The sequence below is a fragment of the Gorilla gorilla genome, chromosome 4 (assembly GCF_029281585.2).
Source record: "Gorilla gorilla gorilla isolate KB3781 chromosome 4, NHGRI_mGorGor1-v2.1_pri, whole genome shotgun sequence".
Classification (NCBI taxonomy): domain Eukaryota; kingdom Metazoa; phylum Chordata; class Mammalia; order Primates; family Hominidae; genus Gorilla; species Gorilla gorilla.
In genome coordinates, this window is record NC_073228.2 from 100,210,381 (window position 1) to 100,237,553 (window position 27,173).

Consider the following 27,173-nt stretch of genomic DNA (forward strand, 5'->3'; position numbering starts at 1 on the left):
ATTATCCTAGATATTTTTCTTTCTGGGAGTTAGGTTTTGCTTTCTTGCAGGTGTCTTACTAAGTCATAAATTTCAAAAACAAATGTATCTTCCATAACTACTTTGTACAGCCACAAAAAACATTGCTTCTTTGGGGTAACTAATGACTTTTAAGGCATTCTTAAAAACAATGCCTCCTTCCTTTGGGCTATAAGAATGTTTAGGCTGAAAGGAACTGACGGGCTATTTAGCCCCAACTCCTGTATTTTATTTCCAGATGCACGAACTGGCTCCAAAGACCTGATGTGGACTTAAATTCACACAGATGGGTTGTTTTATTGGGGAGTCCTTGAGAAAGAGTTTGAATCGGCATATTGAGTATGTGAGATTAGAAACATCTGAGTTGTATTGGTTAGAGCTTTGTGCCATTGCGTCTTTCAGATATTATTTGTCCATGCTTCTGTTTTCCTGGCAAGATGGAATGACAGTAGCAGCATTTCTGTCCTAATGCTGAGATGGGGAAAGTTTTATGTACATCATAGATATTCAAGTGAGAGATAAAGGTAAAGCCAGCCTCTGTTTTGAAATTTAGTTCTTCTCTGGCCTGAGATGGTCTCAATTCTTAACTCTTAGCCTTAGAAAAATAAGATTTTAAAGCATATGTGTGGGGAGACTTGGTATAATCTCTATCTAGTGAGGGATCTCTCTACCATCCCCAAGGAGTGCCTGGTCTTGGCTTGGACACTATTACAAAAATTTTTTTAGACAAATTAAATTTAGCAGTTATTTAGCAAAGAATGCTTCTCAGATTGGGCAGCCCCCAGAACCAGAACAGGTTCAGAGTGCCTCTGTGGCTGCTACATGGTTGGATAACTTTTATGGACAGAAAAAGGAAAGTGATGTATGGAAGATGGAAGTGAACTATAGAAACACTATAGCTGAATTGGTTTCAACTCAGCATTTGCCTTATTTGAACATGATTGAACATTCGGCAACCTGTGGTTGACTGAAACTCTGTGATTGCTATAAGAGTAGGTTACAATTCACAGTGTGTGGAGAAACCTTTAGGCAGAACTTAAAATACGTTAGGAGGCCGCTTTAGGCTAAACTTCATTTAACAACAGTTTTAGGCAGAGCCATCTCTGCTGGCTTCATTGTTGACAGCTCTATTTGTTTGAAAGTTTTTGACTATTTTGAGTTGAAATCTGCTCCCTGTAATTTCTGCCCACAAATTCTAGTCCTTTTTGGGGAAACCCAGACCCAATATACTATCAATTGACTTCTTTCTTTCTCATGAAGTCTTTTCCTTTCTGGAGTAATCACTTCCATCCCCTTCAGCTTTTCTTCATAAGGCATTATTTTCAGATTTCTGATTGATCTTCTTAGGACTCAGTTTGGTTTTTAAATTTTGTCTTTTAACATGTGAGGCTCAGAACTGAATACCTCTCCAGATGTGGTTGTCCATTATGGGATCTATGGCAAAACCATGACATCTGCTAGTGACACTGTATTTCTATTAATGGAGATAAAAATACATTTACTTTCTTGATAGTTGCCTTATACTCTTGACAAATACTAAACTTGGAAAGAACTAACCCTTCTGGATATTTTCTGCATGAAATGTTGTCACATCAGGTCTCCTCTAGTCTGTGCAATTAAAATTTGAACCTACATTTATCTATGTTAGATGTTATATTTTTGGTTTCATTGTGGCAAGAGCATTTAAATTCTTGACTCTGCCCTTGATTGAAATCATTTGCATACTTTTCTTATGGTAGAAGAACAATCTTCAGATTTTGAGCAGTGGGGTGCCTTATTTTTCTTAGAACTATCGAGCAAAAGATGCATTGATTCTTGACCTTATTCAGGGTCTTCTATTTAAAATATGTGTGTGTGTGTGTGTTGTACAGGTATGTGTGTAATGTGTATTTGTAGTTGTTGCTATGGTGCATTACCCAGATCTTCCCTTCAGAACCAAGTCACTGATTCTCTACTGATGGGAAATTAGAGACTGAGGCTCCTACACTGAGTCCCTCCCTGGGAATTCCCTTCAACCAAAGAGTGTCTCACAGGATCACAACACCTTCCCAGGGACAGCCTTCATACAATGATTGGCTGAGGCAGGGGAATAAAGGCTCAATCCTATTGCTTTGAGGATGGGCCATCCCAGCTCTAGAGATTCCCAGTGTTACAGCTGAATCTTTTGTGTTTGTGGCTGCATTGAAATTTAATACTTTTCTCTGGCCACACCTACTTCCTTCATTTTCCCACAGGTGTGGAACCCAAGGGTCCTCCTCAGTCAACTTCATGTTTTCAAATCTCCTTCAGAATCAGTTTCCCAGGGAAATTGACCTAAGAAATTTGGTACCAGAAGGGCTCTAAGAAAGCTGATTTTGGAGTGGGAATTTGGAGCTTGGTCACCGCAGTTGGCTAGCAACTGTGGATAATCTTTATTATGAAGTAGCCATCCAATGGTTAACGCTTTCACTGGTGAACTGGGATGGGATACCCAGGAAGGGAATGACTTGGCTGGTGCAACTTTTCAGATTTTTGAGAGGTACAAGTACTAATTGTAAGGACAGTGGAATTGGATGGCTGTTGCTGAGTTCCATTAATGCATAGGAGAAAGACAAAAAAGCCGAAGTGTGAAAGTCTGGCAGACCTCCTTAACAGAAATTAAAGTGACTCTTATCTCCTACAGCCTGAAGGCAAAAATGCTGAAAACCACACCCAGGATTTTATTTTAAGAGTAGCATATCTCCAGAAAAGATTACATTTTCAGCCCCAGCAAATTTGCTATGCCAAGGCCCAGGCTGAAAAAACAGAATGACTAAAACTTTAGCTGGAAACATGGGGCAATGTACCCAGCTCTCCCTAAACCTCCTGAGCTTACAGAAGTAGCCCTTTTTTTTTGTTGTTAGAGATGAGAACCCCATCCCTTACCTGAAGGCAATATAGAGACTTTTGCTTTGCAAAACTGCACCTACCCTCCTTGGGGGATCTGCTTCCACCTCCTGGCTACCTAGCATCATGCAAAACATAACCAGGTTAGGGAAGTGTGAGCTTGCTAAGCAAGGAAAGGGACTAAGCCATGGAGCTGCAGAACCCAGCAGGACGGATAATCAGGAGGCTGAGAGCAACCACCCTAGTGAAAAGCTACAATTCTTTGCCAAAGTTTTGGACCTGAGCCAGTTTTCAGACTTAGAAGTCATTAATTCAAAATAAGTCTGGGTCCTCAGGAAGAAGTCCCCTGCAATAATAGCACAGCAAATGATATGGCAGTGTTTCTTCAAGTTATCCCCTGAAGGACCTAAGGCTATTTACTCAGGTAACTATCCTGGGAAAAGAATACTCAGAATTTTAAGGGTTGTTAGATACAGGGTCCAAATTGACCTTGATACCTTAAGACCTATGGCTTCCTGTTAAGGGAGTGGTATGTGAAGGCCAGTAATAAATGGAATCCTGGCTCAAGTCTGGCTCATAATGTGTCCAATGGATCCAAAGATTCACTCTGTGGTCACTTCATGGGGCTCTGAATGTGTAATGGAATGGGCATATAGGTAGTCACTACGACCTCCACATTGCTTCTTGGCCTGTGGGGTGAGAGTAGTCATAGTAAGGAGGCCAAGTGGAAGCCTCTGAAAATACCCCTTAACCCTACTCAAGAGAGTGCATCAACAATATTATATTCCTAATGCAATAGGTAGAGACTAGTGCCACCCTTAAAGACCTAAAGGATGCAGGCAGTCCTTGTCCCTATTTCATTTATCAGCCTAGTCTAATAAATGAAAAAAACCATACAGATCCTGAAGGATTAGAGTAGAATACTGCAAACTCTACCAAGTAATAGCACAATTGTAGCAGCTGTGTCAGATGTGGTATCTTTGCTAGAACAAATTAACACAGCCTCAGGCACATAGTATATGAGCATTAATTTGGTATCTGTGTTCTTTTCTATCCCTAACAGGAAAGAGGATCAGAAACAGTTTGCATTCACTAGAATAATAATAGTTCTAAGGTTATGTTAACTCTCCCACCCTCTAACATTATATAGTCCAAAGGGACACATGCACCACCTGGATTTTCTGTAGTACGTCATCTTTGTCCTCTATATTCATGACACCATGTTAGTTGGACTGGATAAACAATAAATGGCAAGTATGTTGGAAGTGTTGGTAAAGACCCACATGCTATAGATGGTGGGAAATAAATCCTATGAAGATTCAGGTGCTTGTCACAATAGCAGAGTTTTCTGAGGTCTATTGGTTTGGGGCATGCTGGAATTTCCCTCCAAAATAAAGAACAAATTATTGCATTTCAAGCATCCTATCACCAAGAAAAGGTAAAACATCCACTAGGCCTCTTCGAGTTCTGGAAGCAGTATATGCAACACTTGGGAACATTTCTTCTACCTGTTAACTGAGTGATATAAAAGGCAGCCATCTCTGAGTAGGGCCCATAGCAGGAAAGGGCACGGTAGTCATTCTAGGCTGTGCTGCAGGTGGCTTTGCTACTCAGGCCATATGACTAGGCTGACTATATGATATAAGAGGTGTTAGTAGTGGAAAAAGATACCATGTGGAATTTGTGGAAAGCCCCCTGTATTAATCTGCTGGCATATTAAAATGCCATAGGCTGGGTGGCTTAAACAATAGAAATATTTATTCTCACTGTTCTGGTAGCTAGAAGTCCCAGGTCAAGGTCTAGCAGGGTGGATTTCTGGTGAAGGTGCTCTTCTTGGCTTGCAGATGGCTGGCTTCTCACTGTGTTCTCATATGGCCTTTTGTATGATATGTTTGTGGAAGAGAGAGAGTTGGAGCACTCTGGTATCTTTTCTTATAAAGACACTAAAACTATTGGATTAAGACCCAACCGTTAGGACTCCATTCAACCTTAATTACTTCCTTAGATGCCCCATCTGCAAATACAGCTACACTGAGGGTTCGGGCTTCAACAATTTTTGGAGGGGACACAAAATTCCACTCCTAACACCCCTAAAAAAGAATCACAATGCAGACTCCTAGGACATGCCTTCTGTAGCAGAGAATTATACACCATTCAATAAACAGCTCCTGGGCTGCTACTGAGCACTAGATAGTGGGATACCAAATGACCCTGCAGCCCGAATGGCCTATCGTGAACTGGATTGGGTCATACCACAAGTTAAAGTCTAGTGATCCCAGCAACAATCAAATATAAATAAAAGTGGTACGTTCACAAAGCCCATGCCATCTATCATTGTTTCAATGGCAGTTCTCTCCCAGCTTACATACAGGACTGTAGGGACCAGGGGTCCTTATGGCCAGCTAACAGAGAAGAAAAAAGGCCTGAACTTGACTCACAGATGAATTGATCTGGGTACAAGCCAAAAATAGACTTGGATGCACTATAGCCCCTCAGAGGTAGAGTGGCATTGTAATATCCTCCCAGTATGTAGAGCTGTTGGTGTGCCCTTGTTATTCGGTGTGTGTGTGTGTGTGTGTGTGTGCGTGTGCGTGTGTGTGTAAAGAGAAGTAGCCAGAAGTGAGAATACTTATGAAGTCATGGACTATGGAAAATGGTTTGTCTGGTTGGTCAGGGACATAGAAGGAGAATATGGAAGATAGAGGATAAGGAGGTCTGGGGAGAAGAATACAGATGCACACATGGGAGCAAGCCCTTAGTGTGAAGATATTTGTATTACACGTTAATCTCCACCAGAGAGCATCCATTATGGAAAAGGCACCATGAATGTCTAACCGAGTGGACAGAATGACTTAGCTGACATCAGCTAATCTCCATTCCCATTATGCAGTCTCCTATATGTTTGTTATATGGCACCATCCCTCAAGAAAACCAAACAATTGGTGACAGCCTGATTACACTGGACCCTTTTCACCTTGAAATCAGCATGTATTCTGGATGTGGGTTTTCCTTACCTTCTCACAGGGAAGTCAGCATCACTATCCAGCAGCTTAGAGAGTGTTTGATCCACCAGCTCAGGACTGGCATAACATTGTATCAGACCAAAGAACCCTTTACAGCAAAAGAGGAGTGAAAGTAGACACATGACCATAGGACCCACCAGCCTTATCAAATACCATACCAACCAGAAACTGCCTGTCTAGTAGAGTGATAGAATGACCTTGTGAAGACATAAGTGAAGTGTCAATTTGGAGATGATAACTTGTGAGGATGGGGTGTAAGTGCAGCATATCCCTTAACCATCATTGTATAGTGCTGTGTGTACAAGAGACAGAATGAATGGATCCAGGGACGAAGGCTTGAAAGTTGGAGTAGTGCCATTTACCATTTGAAGCCCATGTGAAGAATTTGGGCTTCCAGTCCCCACAGCTTTGGGATCTGTGGGTTTAGAGGTCCTGCTTCTCAGAAGATGAACACTTTTATCAACGGCCAGCTTAACAGTCCTATGAAACTTTAAGCTGTGGCTGCCACCCCATCACTTCAGGTTCCTCAGGCCAAGAGAACAGCAGTGAAAAGAAGGGGTCACCATCCTGGCAGGGATAATTGGTCCTGAAAGAAAATAGTAAGGCTGCTGCTACCCAATGGGGGTGTGGAAAAATCTGGTTGGCACTTAGGTGGCTCACTCAAGAGTTTCTTAGTACTCCTTTGCTCAATTTTGAGAGTGAATGGAAAAGTATAGAAGTTATGGCCTGAGAACATTTCCCGCAGTGATGAGGTCTGGGTCACCCCCCAAGTTAAGCTGCCTTGACCAGCAGAGACACTAGCTTGGGATGAAGAGGGTCAAGAATGAGGGGTCAAGAAGAGGGTCGAGATACAGTAGGAAAGCAATGCAATGAGTATCAGTTGTGGTCTTGACACCAGCTGCCCCACTAACACCTCCCTCTCTCACATACACTTCTTCAGGAAGAGATGACCAATAAGAATCTTGGTAGACTTCCCCACAGAGAAAGTACACCAGATCGAGTACAGCCCAACTGTTGTGCTACTTGTATTTCTGTACAAGTGGATATAAATCTGGTGTGCTGTCCACATCCTCCCTTCAGGACTGAGGGACTCATTCCCATAGTGGCTGGACTGCTGATGGCTGCTAGTTCTCAGCTGAATCTCCGCCTGGGTATTAGCTGAAGGGACCCATTCACTCAAGGTCATGACCCCTACCTGAGAGCAGCCCACAGCAAATGACTGGTCAATGTGGAGTTATAAAGTCTCAATCCCTTGAGACTTGGGTGGTCCAAGTCAGAAGGACCATCCCAGCTCCAGAGAACCCTGTAGGATTGGCTGAGTCTTTTGTCGCTATTGTAATACAGTTCAACTACTCCTTGTGCCCATTCCTATATCTTGTGCTCCTCCATAGTTGTTGATCCCAAGGATACTTTCCAAGAACTTTCCCTCCTGAAAATATTCATCTCAGAGTCTGTTTCCCAAGGAATGCATCTGAAGTCATACTGTTTCTTAGTCTGGTAAATCAGCAAAGAGCAGAGACCCCATTCAAACTCTTTACACACAGACACACAATGGTACTTCAGTATACGATTCTGGTGTGTAGTCTTATTTAGTTGGGGGCTGTTGTAAGTACTTTACATGTCTCAGTTTATTTCATCATTTCAACAATTCTGGGAGGTTGCTACGTGTCATTCCCAATTTACAGATGAGGAAATTGGGGCAGAGAGTTTAGGTGCCTTTCTGAATTCATACAAGTAGTTACTGTCAAAGGTGAGATTTGAGATTTATCATTCTGCCTCCTACTATGCTATGCTGTTGTAAAGCTTTTGGAACACAAGAAGGTGTGTGTGTGCTGGAGGCTCCTAAGCCATCATTAGTGTACGTGACAGTGTGAGTAAGAGCTTCCCAAGCATACATGATCCATTCCTCAGTTTACCTGTGGGGAAGCTAACCTAGTAGTCATCATGGTTTATTCTCAGGTGGAGACAGGGGAATAATTTAACTTGGTTACTTGTTAAAGATGCATTTAGCTATTACAGGATTTTAAGTGACCTAGATTTGTGTGTTTTATTGGCCATGAGAACAAAGAGGTAAATGGTAGCAAAGAGACAGTAGTTTTTTTTCTGCTTTGACTCCAGTATTTCTTGATGCTATTGACCAGGTGATAGTTAAAAGCCATGCTTGGTTCTCTTACCTCTTCTTACCCTCTATAAGAGTGAAGGTTGAATAGAGATTATTTCAGGGAGTGGAGAAAGTTAGAGACTCTCAACCTAGAGTTTCCAGCCTTGATCTAAATTGTTTTTGCACAAAGCTAACTTTGATTATATAATATTCTGTTACAAATAAAGTTGGCATTAGAGTACTGCAGACAGCTGTTGAATGATAGGCAAAAGTATGTAATTGCAGCCCTCATAAAGATTTCATTTTTGTACTTTCATTTAAATTGATAATTAAATTTAAAGACATCAATCTTTATTAATTACAGAATGTGCCTAAACCCTGACCATGAGGATAGTTATTGTGGTAAAGTCTCTTGGTGCTGTCTGTCCAGTTATGAAACTTTTCTTCATTCACTTGTGCCTGATTTTCACAAGTGATATTCATTGTAGTTTGTGCCTGTGGCCTACAGGAGAAGAAAGCCACCTGTTTAACTATTTAAATAGTTATAAGCCCATAGTTGCCTGAAATAACCTAGTCTTTCGTAGAAAGGTATGAAATTCCCTTTTCTGGGAATTGTTTTTTGTTTCTGATTCTTGCCCTTGGTAACATTTATGCTGCTATATTATTTCTATGCTATGTGCGTTAGTTAAACAAGCATAAAAATTAACAGAAGACTTCACAAAAAAGCCAGGCCAGATGTCCCCTTGCTTAGCTCCTTTTATCCTCTTTCCGCTGACTTCACATGTTGGTAATGGCTATGTATTTGGGTATATTTCTGGATTAAACATTTTAAAAGCTAATTGTTGTCTTCTGGTACTTGTTATTCCTGTTACCAATAGTTCCTAGTATTGTTAAAAAGTCCCTGATGAGTCAGTTCAAAAGGTTAGGGTTTAGTGAGAGGGATAGTACATTTCTTTTTGGTGTAAACTATTAACATATATAAGTCTTTGGCTTTTTTTTTCATCACTATTTCTTAAAACTTTGAAAGTATATTAATGAGTCAAATCAGCTTCCTTAAACATCAGTGAAATGTTTGGATTAACAATTTTTAAATTTTTATTTTAAAAAGCTTTAATATTGTGAGGAAAAAAATTACTGGGGGAGGTACTCAAGAGAGCCTTTTGGGGTCCTGGAAATTCTTTATATCATATGGTGGTTAATGATCTGTGTGTCTGTGTGTGTATGTGTGTGTGTGTGTGTATTTATATGTATATATGTAGAAATTAATTGAGCTGTATGTTTAAAACTTATTATCTATACTGTGTATATATTACAACACAGTAAGGCAAATTAATATTTTCTAGTTTTGAAGCATCTTTTATTTTAAAGCATTTAGAACATGAGATAAGGTAAGTGATAGGATTTTTTTAAAGTTGTAAAGCACTGTGCAACTAAAAGACACCACAATCTAGAAATATAAATAGCATATTTGGTATACAAAGTGGGTTGTCCTCCACCCTGTAGACATGGATCTTTTAAACCCTGGTTTAGCCCCTCAGCCTGTTGCCAGAGAGTGAATTCTCTTTGTGCTGAGATGACTCTTAGCTCTGCCCCTGCTGTGGGCCTTAAAGGTTTAATTCTAGGGCAATTAACCCACAGATCCTTTTCAAAGCTTGTCACCTTACTATGACTATGAAAGAGCACATATTGTCCCTGGTATGATCATGAACAAAGTTTCCAACAATTGAAGGGGAATTCAGTGGAGTCAGGAACTGTATTAAGGAAATATATTACAGGGGCAGAGAGAGCACCTCCTAAGAGTGTAATGAGGAAGAGAACAGACTAAAACACTCCCATTCCTGTTAAAGCTTTGTTAAGCATTTTATGACAGAAAACTGCTAGTGCAGGCAGGTTAATGAAGAGAGAAGATGAAAAACTGTTCTGTGAGTTTCAAACTAGGTCTATCATTAAAAGAGGTTTAAGTGTCACTTGCAAGCCAGTACTTTGGAGACTGAAAAGTTGTAGTATACCCTTTTAGTGTGAATCTTGCTGACAGGGTCAGCCTGAACAATAGGGCTTTGATAGACAGCCTGCATCCCTTTTGCTATGACAGGGTTTGATCTCTTATCTCTTATGATTTCTGACTCTCTTTTCCCCATTGACTCTGTACTGTTCCATTCATTCCCACTGCTTGCTATTTGATAATGATTTCTCTAACAACTTCTTTTTTTTTTCTTTTTTAATACCTCTGCACTTTCTGCCTATTTCTTTCCATTTTTAAGTCCTTTCTCTAGCTTGTTTTAAGCCAGTTTCAGGGCAAATTCTTGCCTGTCTTCCTCTCATCTGTTTCTCAGCTAGATCAGGTTTCATATCTCTTACTACTTCAGCCCATATAAGTTTTCCCTTTCCTGTTGTAGTTACCGTCTGACTTTCAATGTGGCACTTAATTATATAATTTCTGATCTTATTTGTTTTTTTAAATTTTTAAAAATTAAAAATTTTTTAGAGACAAGATCTCACTCTATTGCCTAGGCTGGAGTACAGTGGTGTGATCATACCTCACTGCAAGCTTGAACTCCTGGGCTCAAGCAATTCTCCCCCCTCAGTCTCCCTAGTAGCTAGGACTACAGGCATGCACCACCATGCCTGGCAAGTTAATAAAATTTTTTTTTTGTAGAGATGGGGTCTTAGTATGTTGCCCAGGCTGGTCCCAAACCCCTGGCTTCAGTTGATCCTCCAGCCTCAGCCTCCCAAAGTGCTGGAATTACAGGTGTGAAGTCACTGCACCCAGCCCTGTTATTTCTTAAGTGATTCATATTTATGCCTTATTTCTCCAGTTTTCTTGGAGGGAAAGCATCACCTTCATTTTCTATCTACTTTAGGGGATAACACAGTGCTTTACATATAGTAAGCAATAAAACTACATCTGTGGAATAAACAAATTTATATTCAAGTTCCTATAACGTCAGGTACTCAATCCTTTGTTTAAAGTTAATGCCATGTAAAAATAGGTAATAGGGGTATTATATTTGAATTTCAAGCAATCTTGTGCTTAAGGTTATATTCTGTATTTTCTTTTTATTTTCCTTTTACAATTTAATCTGACAGTGGGGCCAATTTTATAGGTGTAGGAAATCCTTTGTCAAATATAGTCTTCCAGTAAATACATGTTTTAAATAATGCAATGTGGATATGGCTCATTATAGTCTCTAAATAATTACCAGGGCCCTTCAGTAAGGGAAATACTTTTCTGATGGATCATTAGGAATACATTTGTGGCAGACTTTTAAACCATTACTAATCATAGAGATGGTCTTAATTGCTTTCGAAGTGAAGAATTCTTTGACATGTGAAGAATCACTTGCTAAACTATCTGATTTGCTAGATTAGATTTTCCTAAATTGGCCTAGTTTAAAATGGGCATACCTGTGCTTACAAAGGTCCAGAGACCTTCCACCTATCTGCAAATAGAAAATTAGCAGTAATAACTGACAATCAGCCTCCTTTCCCTCTGTCAGTTATAGGGACTATTTAAGGCTATATCTTTTTCATGCTCTTGAAGTAATGTGAGGTTTAGATTTGACTCCCTTTAATCTGAAACACTGACTTAGCTCCAAACCACTTAACAGCCTGCCATCTTGCACTGGGAGGGGAAAAACAGCAATGTAATTTACTGTCCACATTTTATAGTTTTTCCTTAAAAAAAAAAAAAAAAAAAACTTGCTTACACAGTTCCTGTATTTGCACAGACTAGAGAGTGAAATGGCTTTTAAATGCAGCCCTGGCTGGGCAATGCCAGGAACCCACAGCAGCTGACAGGCCACTCTAGCTGGGGAAAGGCAGTCAGAGGTAAAGAGCATCTCTGGGAATAAAGGTGTCAGGGAGAGAGTGTGAGGGAAGATGTAGGCGGCACAGGTGGGAAGGACAGAGGGTCATGGCTGGCCTACACTTCATAACTTACGTGCACATCTAGACACATCTTGATAACGATCCTGTCATCATTTTAGTCAGGCAGAAGCATTTCCTGGGTCCTGACTCATTGCTTGGGAATTTCTTCACCATTACCCTGTCTGAACCCTGTCTGAACCCTGGTCTCTTAGAGATCTAGCCAAAAGAACCTCTGGCCTTATATATTATCTCTATTACTGAATGAACAGTGTCTGTCTTGGGCCTTGTCTAGGAACACTGAATAAGAGGCAGGATTCTTGAAGTCTCACCTTCAGAATCATGCTCCACCCCACTAGAACCTTACCCTGACTCCTGGTCTCTGTGCCCCACTGCCTCACATTTTTCAGCTTCTCCTGCTCCATATTCCCTTCCAGCTCCATCCATTCATGGAGCAGTTACTGAACATCTACTATGGGAACCCACCCACTGGACTAGTAAGGAACCCTGTATTAGTCAGGGTTCTTCAGAGAAACAGAACCAATAGGATTATGTGTGTGTCTGTGTGTGTGTGTGTGTGTGTGTGTGTATAATATGTGTATGTATGCACCATGCCCAGTTAATTTTTAATTATGTTCATGTATATATAATTAAACATATATGTATATTAATTTACATATTTATATACATATGCATAGTAAATGTGTATGTAAATACATATATGCATATATTTAACTTAAATATATACACATGTGTGTATATGTATAAAATATATTTTATATATACACACACATGTATATATATACACACCTGTCTTCCTGTGTGTATATATACATATATACATACACCAATGTATACATTTTTACATATGGCTCTTGGTTTACATGTATACATACATGAAGACAAAATTGACAGGATGTATGCGTGTATGTATGTGTATATACGGATGTATATATGTATATATGTGTATGTATATATCCAGATACATGTGTGTGTGTGTGTATGTGTATATACAGATGTGTATATATATGTATACACATACACACACATCATGTTGATTCCGTCTTCATGTATGTATACATGTAAACCAAGAGCTGTATGTATATATATATACATTGGTGTATGTATATATGTATACATACACATGGGAAGACAGGTGTGTATATATACATATATATGTGTGTATGTATATAAAATATGTTTATATTACACATATATACACACATATATGTGTATTTTAAGAATTTAAGATTTATTTTAAGAAACTGGCTTATGTGATTGTGGAGACTGGAAAGCATGTGTGTATGTGTGTGTGTGTGTGTGTGTGTGTCTATGTGTGTGTGTGTGTGTATGCATACATACACATGCCCCAATAGTGTGTGTGTATCTATCTATCCATCTATCTATTTTTAATTAAAAAATTTTAAGAGACAGGGTCTTGCTCTGTCACCCAGGCTGGAGTGCAGTGGTGCAATCGTAGCTCACGGTAGCCTTCGCTCCTGGGCTCAAGTGGTCCTTCCACCTCAGCCTTCAGAATAACTAGCCCTACAGGTGTGTGCCACTACATCTGGGTAATTAAAAACTTTTTTTTTTTTTTTTTTTTTTGTAGAGAGGGAGGTCTTGCTGTGTTGCCTAGGCTGGTCTTGAACTCCAGGCCTAAAGCAATCCTCCTGCCTTCACTTCCCAATGCGCTGGGATTACAGGCATGAGCCACCACACCCAGCCTATCTATCTTGATTTGTTTTAAGGATTTGGCTCATGTAGATGCGGAGATTGGCAAATCCAAATTATGCAAGCCAGGCATGATGGTTCACACCTGTAATCTCAGCACTTTGGGTGGGCGATGTGAGAGGATCGCTTGAAGCCAGAGTTTGAGACTAGCTTGGGCAACAAAGCAAGACCCTGTCTCTACAAAAATAAACCAGGGAAGTGTTGAGGTTGAAGCTTAAGTCTGAAGACAATCTGGAGACATAATTCTCTCTTCCTTAGGGAAGGTCAGCCTTTATTCTCAGCCTTTATTCTATTAAAGCCCTCAAATGATTGGATGAGGCCCACCAACATTATGAGGGTAATATTCTTCACTTAAAGTTTCGTGATTTAAATATTAATCTCACTATCCCTAGTCAAGTAATTATTCCTTCCTCTCCATTTCCAAAGCCCTTTGTTTATAACTGCTATGGAACCTATCACAAGGCTCATAACTTGATTTATAGTTATTTATTTATGTAAGCATCTTCCTAACTAGACATTTATTAATCAAGGACAAGGGCCCATATTATTTTCCTTTGTCAGAGTCGCTATCTGTGATGACTGATTTTATGTATTAATTTGGGTAGGCTATAGTACCCACATATTGAAGGGACAGGATTCACAGTATGAGAAATTCTTCAAACACAGAATGCACGTTCACAAGATGCTGGGTGGCCACAAACATGCCTACGTTAGTGAGTGAAGGAGAGGGAGGAATCAAAACTGATTCCAAGTTTTCTCATTTAGCAGCTGGGTGATTGGCGATGTTGTGACCAAGGCAAGGAAAATGGGAGGACTAGATCTGCGGGACAGAAAGACAAAATTGAGTTTTTGTTTTTGAATACGTTGAATTGAAGATATGTGCAGCACATCAGTGTGGAGACAGTTGTACAATAGACAGAAATTTGGGTTCTAGGCTTAAAATAGCAGATAGGACTAGAGATATAAATTTCATAACCACCCTATAGATGTGGCAATAGACAAGGCTAAACAGGAAGTATGTAACCCTAGGAACATCTGCCCCAGAAGGGCAGGTGGAAGAGGAGGAATGCTCGCCCAAGGACTAAGGAGAACAAGTTGGGGAGGTATAAGGAGAATCCAAAGGCTGAGAAATCTACAGTGTCATGGAAATCAAAAGTGCAAAGGAAGAAGGTGGTGAGCAAGAAAGTGAAATGTTACAGAGAGATGAGTAGAGTGAGGACTAAGGGGCACTGGATTCCCCAGGCAGGAGGTCATTGGTGGTATGCAGAGGTGCTTTGCCTTAGGCCAAGATCACGACCCATTTAGGGTAGACAGTCACATGCTGTGGGCCTCTCCTCAGCCCTCACCAATATACAACATTCATCCTTTCGTACCCACCCTTCCCTCAGTCCCCGCAGTGTCCCTTCTCAAGCCCACTTCACCCTATATTTCCTAACAACCCTTCCCCAAACCAGCACCCCATTTGAGTCTCCGGTCCCAGCTCTATGCTTTCCCAGACACACCATTCCCCCAGCTACCACCACCATTACCATCTCTCTGTCTCCAGTCCCTTTCAGTTCTCTTTGGTATTTTTCTGATTGTAGAATCACTTGTCTAGCACTCGTATATCAGTCCCCAGGCATGAACCAGTTTCTCTGCTTCCCTTTTTCCCATCCCTATTCCTAGGCATCCTTCCTACCCACAAATGGCACTGTCATTTTCCCCAAAGTCCTACCAATACTTCATGGACCAGCCCTCACCTGTACCCAAAGTTTTCCTGGCACCAGGCCTATTGTTCTTAATCTTTGGAGACTTTCCTGGCCAGCCTAGACCTACTTTTCTTTGCTTGTCTCTCACCTTTCTGGTTTTTCCTCTCACTTGGGATGCTGTTTTACTCCCCGGATTATGGTCCTTCCTTACTTTTGTATCTATCCTTTTTCCTTATCTGCTAGTTTTTTAAAAAAAAGTTTTAAAAAGCCATTATCTTTCAGAGATACATAATGAAATATTTATTGATGCAATGCTATGACTGGGACTTAATTCAAAATATTTGGAAGTGGGGGCAAGTGAGTTGGTATAAATGAAGAAACGATTGGTCATAAGTTGAAGCTGGTCATGGGTCATTGTTGAAGCTGACTGGTACATGGGTACATAATTTATATTACTCTCTCTACTTTTATATATGTTTAAAATTTTCCAATGAAAGGTTTTAATGCAAATTAAATTGATACAAAGAAAACTAATATTGATTAGAAAAGAAAAATTGATAAAAAATATAATAATACAGATGTGGCAAAAGTCATGGAGGTAATATTTGAATGCCTGGTGTTGGGAAAACACTAAAACAATAGAAAAGGAGCTCAGAATGGGTGGGGTATGGAGCATTATACCTTGAGGAGGGAGGAAAGAAGCCTTGGTAGTTATATTGTTAAGGCCTGACCCTCGTGGTTGCGGAGTCCTTATACTCTTCAGGGAGTAAGGGGTTGAAGAACAGGTAGGACTTGAAAGAACAATTTTGAAACAGCCACTATGGGGAGGAGGAAGGAAGCCAGCCAAAGGTTAGCAGCAGCTGTGGCTGGAGAACATGAATTTGCAGGAGAGCTACTCACCAGTGTCTTCATGACTTAAATGTCTTCTAAGTGACTCTAGGAGCTTTTACAGGTGCTTCAGCCTTTCTGCAAAAAATGAGAAGCATTTTCCTTAAATCAACTAAGATGTAAACTGCCCATGAAACCCATTTGTCTCTTTAAAATCTGTTTTACATATTGAGTTTCAGGGAGGATTTCCATAGAAAAAAAGGTCCACTGTTAAAATAATTTGACGAGATCAGCAATATCCCTGGCATAGCTGTGTACTTTCTGGTGTGTTATGCATTTGCTGCTACTTTTGTTGTGGGTGTTAAGTAGGACACACTGTAGCATGAGGGATATTGAGTCAATCTCAAAGGAAAGAGAATGTTGAGAGTGGCTCTTGCTGTTTGGAGTGGTTTATAGGGCTTTATCTGCTCTCTTTGGTTAAGGCAGTGGTTTTCAACCTGTGCGTGTGCACACATATAATTTCAAGAGGTTCAAAGAGAAGAGATTCTAGTCAAAATCCCAAATCCAAGCCCTGTAGCAAGAAGGCTTCATGGGAACATGACCACTTGTGTTTAGCAAACAGAGGGCTTATTTGTGGCTTTCAGAAATGATGAGCAGTATTGTCATTGAGATTGTTTATTCAAGATTGTTTATTCCACAGGCCTCTAATGTTAAAATTTGACTTTCCTATCTTAGTCCAGGAGCACTTACCAAAAGTTTTTCATTTAAGTCTGACTCAAAGTCTGTTATCCCTTTGATGCCAGATAATTGCTTTACATACACAACACTGGTAACAGTATGACATGTCCACATAATGCAAGTTGTGTTTTATTTTATATTTTTAAAGAAAATTCTGTGTGTACAGACTTACATGGTGAATCAGTAGCCGTGGTGGCATGTTTAAGATGGAGAAGAGAGGTGACTGACATGTATTGAGCACTTAGGATACAGTAGGTGCTCTGTAACTTATTTAGTCCACGTAGGATTGTCATTAGGCTGATATCACTTTTTCTATTTGAAAATGCAATAACATTCGCAAATAGAAAATAATCAGAAAGTCTAATACGTTTGCCCAGAAGACCAGCTAATGAGTGGCTGAGTTGGCATTGAAACCCAGGTAGATCTGTCCTCTAAAGCAGCAGTCCCCCACCTTTTTGGCACCAAGGACCAGTTTCCTTGAAGACAATTTTTCCACGGATGGATGGCAGTGGGGTGGGGATGGCTTTGGGATGAAACTGTTCCATCTCAGGTCATCAGGCATTAGTTAGATTCTCATAAGGAGCCCACAACCTGGATCCCTTGCATGCACAGTTCACAATAGGGTTTCTCCTCCTGTGAGAATCTAATGCTGCCACTGATCTGAAAGAAGGTGGAGCTCAGGCGGTAATGCTCATTCGCCTGCTGCTCACCTTCTGCTGTGCGACCCTGTTCCTAACAGGCCATGGACCACTACCGGTTCTTTGCCTAGGGGTTGAGGACCCGTGTTCTAAAGTTCTTGCTTGATAGAGAACACTGGGTATTTATTGATTTTTAGCCACCTTGTATTCATATCTCTCTTCTTTAGAGAATTATTCTCCCATCATCCTCCCACCCCTGCCCCCATTCTATGGTGTGCCGTGAAACTATTTATCAAGGTTCCCGGCTGCATGACCCAAGCTAGGCTAATCACATTCTCTGTGAGTTGTTTGAATTTTATATCGAGAGACTCACAGACTGAAAAATTTGCTGGAACTAATTCTTTCTAGTGAACACCATGGAAGAGCTAACTGTTGGCACCTGCTACCTCGCTTCCCTGAACTACCCTATTGCTTCTCTAGACTTCTCTTTGTTTCTGTAAGTGATTCAATATCCTTTAACAAGCCCATTTCTTTTGTAGGTTAACTGATGTTTTGGCCTGGATAATGTTCCTTCAAAATACGTATGTTGAAGCTCTAACCGCCCCCCCCCCCCCATTGTGGTGGTATTTGGAGTTAGGGACCTTGGGAGGTAATCAGGTTGAGATGAGGTCATGAGGGTTGGACCTTCATAATGGAATTAGTGCCCTTACAAGAAGAGACACCTGAGAACCTGTTGCTGTCTCTTTGCCATGTGAAGACACAGTGAGAAGGTGGCCACTACAAGCTCAAGAGAGCCCTCACCAGAAACCAATTATGCTTGTACCCTTATCTCAGACTTCCAGCTGATGAGAAAATAAGTTGCTGTTGTTTAAGGCACCACAGTCTTTGGTATTTTGTGATGGCAGCCTGGGCTGGCTAGTACAGGTGGGAAGTTTCCATTGCTTCCCACAAAAGAATCTGACTATGCAAAATGATGAATGAGAAGGCATATTTTACCTTGTAGTACCTTGGCTCTGAGATGGGGAAGAAAGAAGGAGAAAGGTTAAACCAGCAAATTCAGTGACTTGCTATCATCTCTAGATAGGAAAAATTTGGTGAATAAGGAAGAGGTTGAAACTATTTCATAGTGTGTGATTTTGGAATTATTTATGGGTTATACTTATTCTTACTCTTCTGTATCTTGTTTGCATATTCCTCATTCCTAACTTAATCATGATTTAGCTCTTACATGGTGAATAAACCAGTGGAAACTTAGAAAATTAATTGGCCCAGGATATCTTTTTCTTTAGGCTGCAGAGCTGGCAAAATGAAAGCATATCTCCAGGAAGTGGTCTGCCAGGAAGAAAAGCTGCTCTGAAATGGGCATCTAAATTTTTCCTTCCTACTTGTTTGCTTTGGTCTTAAAGAATGTTTGAAATTCCTACTGCCGGAATTTGTTCATTGGCTCACAGTCACCTCTTCTAATATAGGTTCATCTTTTATTTTTAGAGTTTTGTTTTGATCTATATGTCTCTTAGTTCTCAGAGAAATGCATCCCATGAAATGATTCAGTTCTGAGAAATCAAGCCAGGTAAAGATGAAATGTAAGGCTTTACCAACTCTATAATACTTTTCATCTGCTTTTAAAGATATACACCCTCCCACTAGGATTTCTTGGCATCATCTACATGTTTTCCTATTAGTTACAGACATTTTGAGCTTTCATGGTATCCTAGTTATCACCCCTCTTGTCTTACAGATGAGGAAATAGATGTCTAGAGTGGTAACTGGCTTATCAATAATTATGTAATTAATTTGTGACTAAGTAGGGACTCGAAACCAATTTTTCAGATTTCCAGTTCAGCTTTCGTTCTACTTCCACAAACTGCCAATTAATTGACCAAGCCAAGAGAATAAAAGCAATTCGCATTCATCCCAAACTAAAGAAAAATATGGAAAAGAAGAAATAGAGTTTTCAGAGTATTGAGTTTCATTGAGCAAAAGGGGAAGATTTGGAGCCATGTTGAGGAAAGAGGCAGAGAGGTAATGCTTTCTGGAAGGATCATTTTTAAGCTTACTGCCAGATTGCTTTATTCCCTGGGCATGTGCCTGCATGTTTATTTCATGGGTTAAATGATCCCTTTAAGGTGAATGAAACACTGTCTCATTTCCTTGCAAACCAAAATTTAAATAAAATAATTTTTTCCCTTGGGAGTTTGTCACATTAAATCCACTAGGTTTAAGCATCTGTGTTGAAAACAGGCTAAGGGGAACTGGAACTTCATCTTATTTCTCTAATTGGTGTCTGTGCCTTCTTGCCTTTGGAGAAGTGAACGTTGTCTGGGCATCCTACTCATGTTTCAGCTCTAGAGTGAATGTCCAGGGTCTGCTTGATAACTCTTTTTCTTCCTGGACAACCACACCCTAGGTCAGGATGGTCTGTTTTCACTATGGGCCAGCTGTTCCAGGATTATTTTTTCAGGGTTGGAAACCACAATTTTGGACTCTGAGCCTGAGAATAAAAGTGCAAAGGAAAAGGTCGAATAACATTTTGTGGGATTATCTGCATTCTATTTGAAAACCAAGGAAGTCTATCTTCAGTGTTTTTTAGTACCCCTACTCTAAACATATTGCTCTAAACAACATATGATGAAAACTCATAAATATTTAGTAAAAACACACATTCCTCTTCTTTCCTCTAGGCAACAAAAGCAAATATCGAAAAGGAGTAGAACAGCTGGAATTTATAATCTTCCTTCTGAACTAACAGGTACTTCTTCATAACCCTAAGGGGCTCGGGTTCTGGGCCTGGACTCCCAAATCCTTCTGCGTGTAAATAAAAAACAATGCTTAAAGCAAATATTTTAGTGAGGAAAACAACTTTGGAGCCATCCTTACCATAATGGGCTGCTGGAGTTGAGTAATTAGTAGCTATAGCATTTAGGGCAGGGTTTTAGGAAGTCAGTCTCTGTAGTTGAAAGCATTTGCCATGTCATAAGAATTTGTGTCATAAGAATATTCAGTGAATTTTTGGAAACAAACAAAAGGAAAGTAATAACCATCAAGCTCAATGATTAAAATTGGTTGTATTTTGTGAAGTTGTTCATTTTTTTCTCCTTGTATTTAGATTATATTTACAAAGCTTTGAGTCCTAAATTCCCATTATTTTTAATAAATATCAACAATAATATAAGCAAACATTTAAAAGTTAATTAGTAATTGTATCTTCCCAATATGATATATATTTTTGCATAATAGTTTCTAATTCTTTTCATGCATATAGATTTTATAATATTTATAATAAAAATATTTTATATTATCTTTTTTATGTAACATTCTGTCTTGACATTAAAATTATCCATGTTTTTAGTCTTATTAACAATTGCTTCTTTAAATGACTGATTAATATTTCATAGTATCTATCCTAATTTGCTGACTGCTACTGGCAACTTAGCCTTCAACTTTATTAAAGTATATTATAGAAATGTAAATGTATATCATAAATAACATTGTATTGACATCTTAACATATATACCTTTTTATTTTATTATTCAGTTGAATTACTTTTTCATGAATAAATTCTCAGAAATGTTATAATGGTTAAGATTACGAACATCTTTAGGGTTCTTGCTATTTATTGACAAATACTTTTTAAAGTGTATATAGCATGACTGTATAACTTTCTCTGCAATTTTATGTATATCTGGTATTATCATTTATTTGCTTTAATTTGCATTTCTTTGATTATTAGGCGGATACACATTTTTCTTTGTGGATTTTATTGTTTTTGCTAGTTGTATTTATTTGCATGTGAATTCTGTGGTATCGTCTGGATATTTGATCCACCCAAACTTCATGTTGAAATTGTGGGGCTGCTTAGGTCGTGGGGCCAGATCCCTCATGGATAGATTAATGCCCTTCCTGATGAGGGGAGGGAGTTTGTAAGTTCTCCCTCTATTAGTCCCTGAAATAACTGGTTGTTAAAGGGTCTGACACCTTCCTTCTCCCTTTCATGCTTCCTCTCTTGCCCTGTGATACTGCACACACTGGCTCCCCTTCTCCTTCCACCATGAGCGGAAGCAGCCTGATGCCCTCACCGCAAGCAGATGCTGGTGCCATGCTTCCTGTACAGCCTGCAGAACCATAAGCCAAATAAACCCCTTTTCTTTATAAATTATCCAGCCTCAACATAAAATGAACTAACTTGTTTAACCTGTTTTACTATTTCTCTAAGGAACAGTACACTTTGACTACTGGATAGCTGGATTACCTATGCTATAGTAATCTTCAGACCAGGAACATTAGAACATTTTTTTCTTTTTTTCTTTTCTTTTTTTTTTTTTTTTTACCCTAAGCTTTTATTTATCAGAGGCTTAGAAAACATATAAAGCAAACTTGAATGCCTGCCACTTGCTAGAGCTTATCATTTTTTTCTTAGGTGAGATTTATCTGAAACCATCTCACTACATTTTACATTTAGCCGATGTAACTATTAAATTGGTATAATAAAGAAATTATCCTGCTTCTTGCTGTGCCCTCACATGGCAGAGGGAAAGAGAGCACAAGCTCTCTTGTCTCTTATTATAAAGGTACTAATTCCATCGTGACAGCCCAAGCCTCATGTCCTTATCTAAACCTAATTACCTTCCAGAGGCCCCATCTCTAGACACCATGACGTTGGGGTTTCAACATATGAATTTTGGGAGAGACACAAACATTTAGTTCTTAACACTCCCCTTCTCCCTCAGGCCACTTCAGTCTACCCAAGTACACAGCCTCCTAATTAAGGGGTACTTGGTGATTCTTAAAGACAGGGGTAAATTTTCGTGAACATCTGATCAAGCTTTTTTTTTTTTTTAGACGGAGTTTTGCTTTTGTTGCCCAGCCTGGAGTGCAATGGTGCAATCTCAGCTCACTGCAACCTCCACCTCCCAGGTTCAAGCAATTCTCCTGACTCAGCCTCCCAAGTAGCTGGGATCACAGGAATGTGCCACCACGCCCGGCTAACTTTTTCATATTTTAGTAGAGATGGGGTTTCACCATCTTGATCAAGCTTTTAAAAATTGAATTAATAGGTATAGAACACAATAAAACAAACCAAGAAAGAACAAGTGGAGAGAAAGTAGTTAGAGCACTTAATGTCAAGTTAAATCAATCACTAAGCATAATTTGTCTTGTGGGTATTGATGATGGCATGTGGTATGTGTGAGATTTAAGAATGTATTTCACAATGACATGGATGGAGCTGGAAACCATTATCCTTAACAAACTAACACAGGAACAGAAAACCAAGTATCGCATGTTCTCACTTATAAGTGGAAGCTGAATGATGAGAACATATGGACACATAGAGGGAAACAACACATACTGGGGCCTTTTGGAGGGTGCTGGGTGGGAGGCAGGAGAAGATCAGGAAGTATAATTAATGGGTTCTAGACTTAATACCTGGGTGATGAAATAATCTGTACAACAAAACCCCATGATACAAGTTTACCTATGTAACAAACCTGTATATGTACCCCTGCACTTAAAATAAAGTTAAAAAAAAAAAAAAAAAACCTATTTAAATGATAGGAAGGCTGTTCTTTACATCTTACAACTCACACATTTACCAAAGAGGAAGGTCCCATTACTGCAGGGATCTTAGCAGTACTGGGACCTACCTCTTTGGTACTTTCCCCTGGGCCCCCTTCATTTCACTCCCTACCCACACTCTTTGTCCTGAGCTCCCACTTATCAAATGGCATCAGGCTTGTTACTCATTTGGCTATTTTCTCTTGTGAGTCAGAAATGATTCAATATCCTGGCAAGGGTTAGGAAGGCTAGTCTTTTTAAAAAGCTATCTTATAGGTAAATACAAACATGATAACTTGTGTGTTTGACAACACTTTTAAGTATGTTTTTTACTAATTCTTAAGGTTGAAGAGATATCTTGGGATAAAAAAATTGCATTAGTTGACAATTTAAAAAATGTAGTTTGTAAAGTCTGAATAGCTCTTATTTGTATATGGTAAAAAGTGTAAATTACAAAAAAGATATACAATGAAAAATGAATTTCCTTCTCATTTCATATCCCTAGTTCTCTCTGTCTCCCTTCAGAGGCAACCACTACTAATTACTTGCTAGCACCCTTCCACAAACATTCTCTACATAATCAAACTTCAATATTGTTTATATAGCAACCTTTAAGAATCAATTAGGAACATACTATATACATCTTGGTTATTATTATTTTTAACTTAACCATGTTTTGTTTCTTAGAAATTTTTCTATATCAGCACAAATAGCTTTATCCTATTCTTTTAAATGGCCCTATGTTGAGGATATGCCTTAATTTATTAAAGTAGTCCTCTAATAATAGGTATTTAGGTTATTTCTAGTCTTTTAAAAAGCAAACCCCACTGCCTGAAAAGCCTTATATATACATATTCGTGCATTTGTGTGGTTTTGTAAGTATATTTGTAGTATATCTATAGGTTGAATAACAGCATGAAGAGAAATATGATCTTGTAGTGGTTAAAAGCATGATTATTATGGGTTTGACTGCCTGCTACCGGCCTATGACTTATTAGCCATATAACCTAGGACAAGTTACTCAACTTTCTGTACCTCAGTTTTCTTATCTGCAAAATGGGTATAAATAATAGTATATACCTTGAAGAGATGTTATGGGCATTAAAGGACCTAACAGAAGTACATCATGCTGATATCCACATATAATACATTCTACATAAGTTATCTTACTAGGATACTTTCCTGGAAAACAGGACTTTCTCTTTTAAAAACATTAATGCTATCATTGGAAGATAACTGTTTTTCTTCTTGAAACTTGACTAAATCTCACTACTAAGCTTATTACAAATGCTGATATAATTCATGCTCATTTTGGCTTGAAGGAGTTGGTTTGGCAGGGCAAATTGAGAGTAAAGTTCCTGACCATAGGTGTAAGTGAAAGTCTGAATTTAGTCTTAATTTGTTTTTGAACATTAGATTAAAGTTCATCATTTTGGACCTCAGTGTCCTTATCTGTTACATGCAGGGATTAGATTAGATGATCCGTAAAGTATCTTCCAGTTCCAACAATTATGTCTGTGCTTATTCCATTCTCAAAATGAGACATGATTTATGTGGCTTAGACAATTGTGGGAGATAAGTTTAAATCCTGACTCATCTAACTGTGACTTTGCACATGTTGTTCCCTGTGTGTGGAATGACCTTCCCCCTTGTCCGAGTGTTGAGCTGAGCTCTGATTCACCCTAGGAGACTCAACTCTGGCTGGGCCCTCTCTTTAAAGCCTTCCCCAAGTGCCCCAGCTGAGCTAGGCACAATTTCCCTTTGAGCTCTCTTAGCCCCTGTGTTATGTGGTAGGATAAGAGTCTGAAGCCTTAACTGATAACTTTTATATGTTATCAGCTTTGGTATTGTATTTTCGATGCACAAAGAAGAGATGGCACTTTCTTTTCTTGGATTGTAAGTTTCAAAAGTCTGGGTCCTATAAGGAATCAAAAGGCCTATGTGCCTAGATAAAATGATGACTGGGATAAATCACCCCCAAGCTTCCATGCTCCAGAGGACAGAAAGTTCTTCAGACAGAAGTAAGCAAAGGTTGAGTTGACACTGTGGATTCCTGACAAAGGAGTGAGACTCTCTGCCTTGTCCTTTCCCCTAGCTCAGCACAGGGAGAAGGAGAGTGACAGAGTTTGCCAAGAGGTATGTGGAATCTGAACACAGAGGGAATCCAGGTTTTCTTTCCTGTGTAGGGCCCAGGGAGGTAAGAGCCCAGAGTAGAAATGGCTGCACAGGGCATCCAGGTGGAGAGACCTGAGGGAGCTTGTGAAGTCCCATAGAGCTCAGCATGGCATTGGATCAGAGAACGATATTCTTGTGGTCAGGAGGAGCACGGAAGTGGGAAAGGGAAGAGGATAATCTTGCTGAGTTTCCTGAGGCCCAGTGTGGTGTGAGAGAACAGAATGATCCCATGTACCTTAAAGGGGCAAGGGAGTTTGTTAATAGAGAGCTGGGCCATTTTGTTCAGGGAACATGAACAGAATCAGCAGTAACTTGCGTAGACTGACTACTGAAGACCAGATGGAGGACAACTCAGAAAATAAACAGATGCTCACCCACTCCCAGCCTGCTTCAGAGAGATAGAGGGATCCCAGATCAGCAGATGAAGTCTTTGCAGCCTGGAGAAATGGACCTCCATTGTTAAAGTTAAGATACTTTGTTAGAATTCTTAAAAATTTAAGTAAAGATGTCTAGCCCTTCTAAAACTTCTCCACTGTAAATGATTTCTTGTCTAAGTCTCTGGATTGCAAGCTCTTTGAGGAAAGGCACAAAGTCTTTATTTATTTATTTATTTATTTATTTATTTATTTATTTTTGAGGCAGAGTCTCGCTCCGTCACCCAGGCTGGAGTGTAGCGGCATGATCTCGGCTCACTGCAACCTCTGCCTCCTGGGTTCAGGCGATTCTCCTGCCTCAGCCTCCCAAGTAGCTGGAACTACAGGCGCACGCTACCACACCTGGCTAATTTTTGTATTTTTAGTAGAGACGGGGTTTCACCATGTTGGTTAGGCTGGTCTCAAACTCTTGACCTCGTGATCTGCCCGCCTTGGCCTTCCAAAGTGCTGGGATTACAGGCATGAGCCACCACACCCAGCCCTTATTTTCTTTTTTATTTGTTCCTTTACCTTGCAAGTGCTGACACAGAGGAGGCCTACAGTAAGCTTTTTAAATGAGTAAATGGACATTTATTGGTTGGCTATTGTGTGCCACAACCTATCCTTGGTGCTTTCACAGCCCTATGGACTATGCATAATTATCTCCATTTTGCAGCTGAGAAAAAGCAGGGCGCGAGGAACTCACATAATCCATTCATGAGCAGCAGAAGGCAGATCTCTCATTCATTCACACTCTAGGTCCTCTGACACCAGACCGCCTTGCCAGGTGAAAATGAAGATTTTTCTCTTACTGTCTAAACTATGGAATAAGAAGGAAAATTCATTTCTACTTATTTTAGTAAATTTATATGTGTATCTTGCTTTACTGCTTCCAAAATGAAAAGCAGAGTGTTCTCTGCTCATTTTACTTTTATTATTAGTTATACATTTTTTTTAAAGTACCTAGTACAGTATGATCATGATCCCACAAGTATAATAAAGGTATGGACAAATCTTCTTTATAATGCTGCCTGGATTATTTATAAAAGAAATATATTCTCCATAGGAGGGAGGAAGAGCTTTTTTAAAAAGAAATATATGCTCTTTGTAGAAAAAAATTAAAATCAGAAAAGGCAAGAAAGAAATTAGAATTTCACTCCCTACAGATACCCACTATTAGCTTTCAGTTATCATTTGCTCTAATTTTAGAAACACTAAAATTCACCCTGATTTTAGAAACATTAAGTTAGAAATATTTAGAAACAATTGGTATCAATACTTTGTCTATGTGCCATTATTTCACTCAGTGTTCTCCATAGCATAGGGTATTTGGCTTTCATGAAACCAAGAGCCATCTGTTTAGATTGTAGCACTTAGTGGGAGAAGAAATTTTTGGAGTTAGGTCTAAACAGGTAAATTGAGATACTCAATATGCAAATTATTACTTTATATGCTCTTCCAGAAAACTTGTAAAGATTCAAGGGAAGTAAAAATGTTCATATAATGCAGCAAGACTGTTATGACTACGGTAAACTTTA

At 39.4% G+C, this 27,173-nt stretch overlaps 1 long non-coding RNA gene across 1 annotated transcript in view; it reads left to right on the forward strand.

Annotated features, from left to right (window-relative positions):
- The window catches only part of LOC134758441 (uncharacterized), a 425,889-nt gene that overhangs the window by 95,951 nt on the left and 302,765 nt on the right, over window positions 1–27,173 (forward strand). Inside the window, exon 3 of the long non-coding RNA XR_010133633.1 lies at window positions 20,176–20,243. This is a non-coding gene — a long non-coding RNA (uncharacterized lncRNA). The remainder of the gene's footprint in view (window positions 1–20,175; window positions 20,244–27,173) is intronic.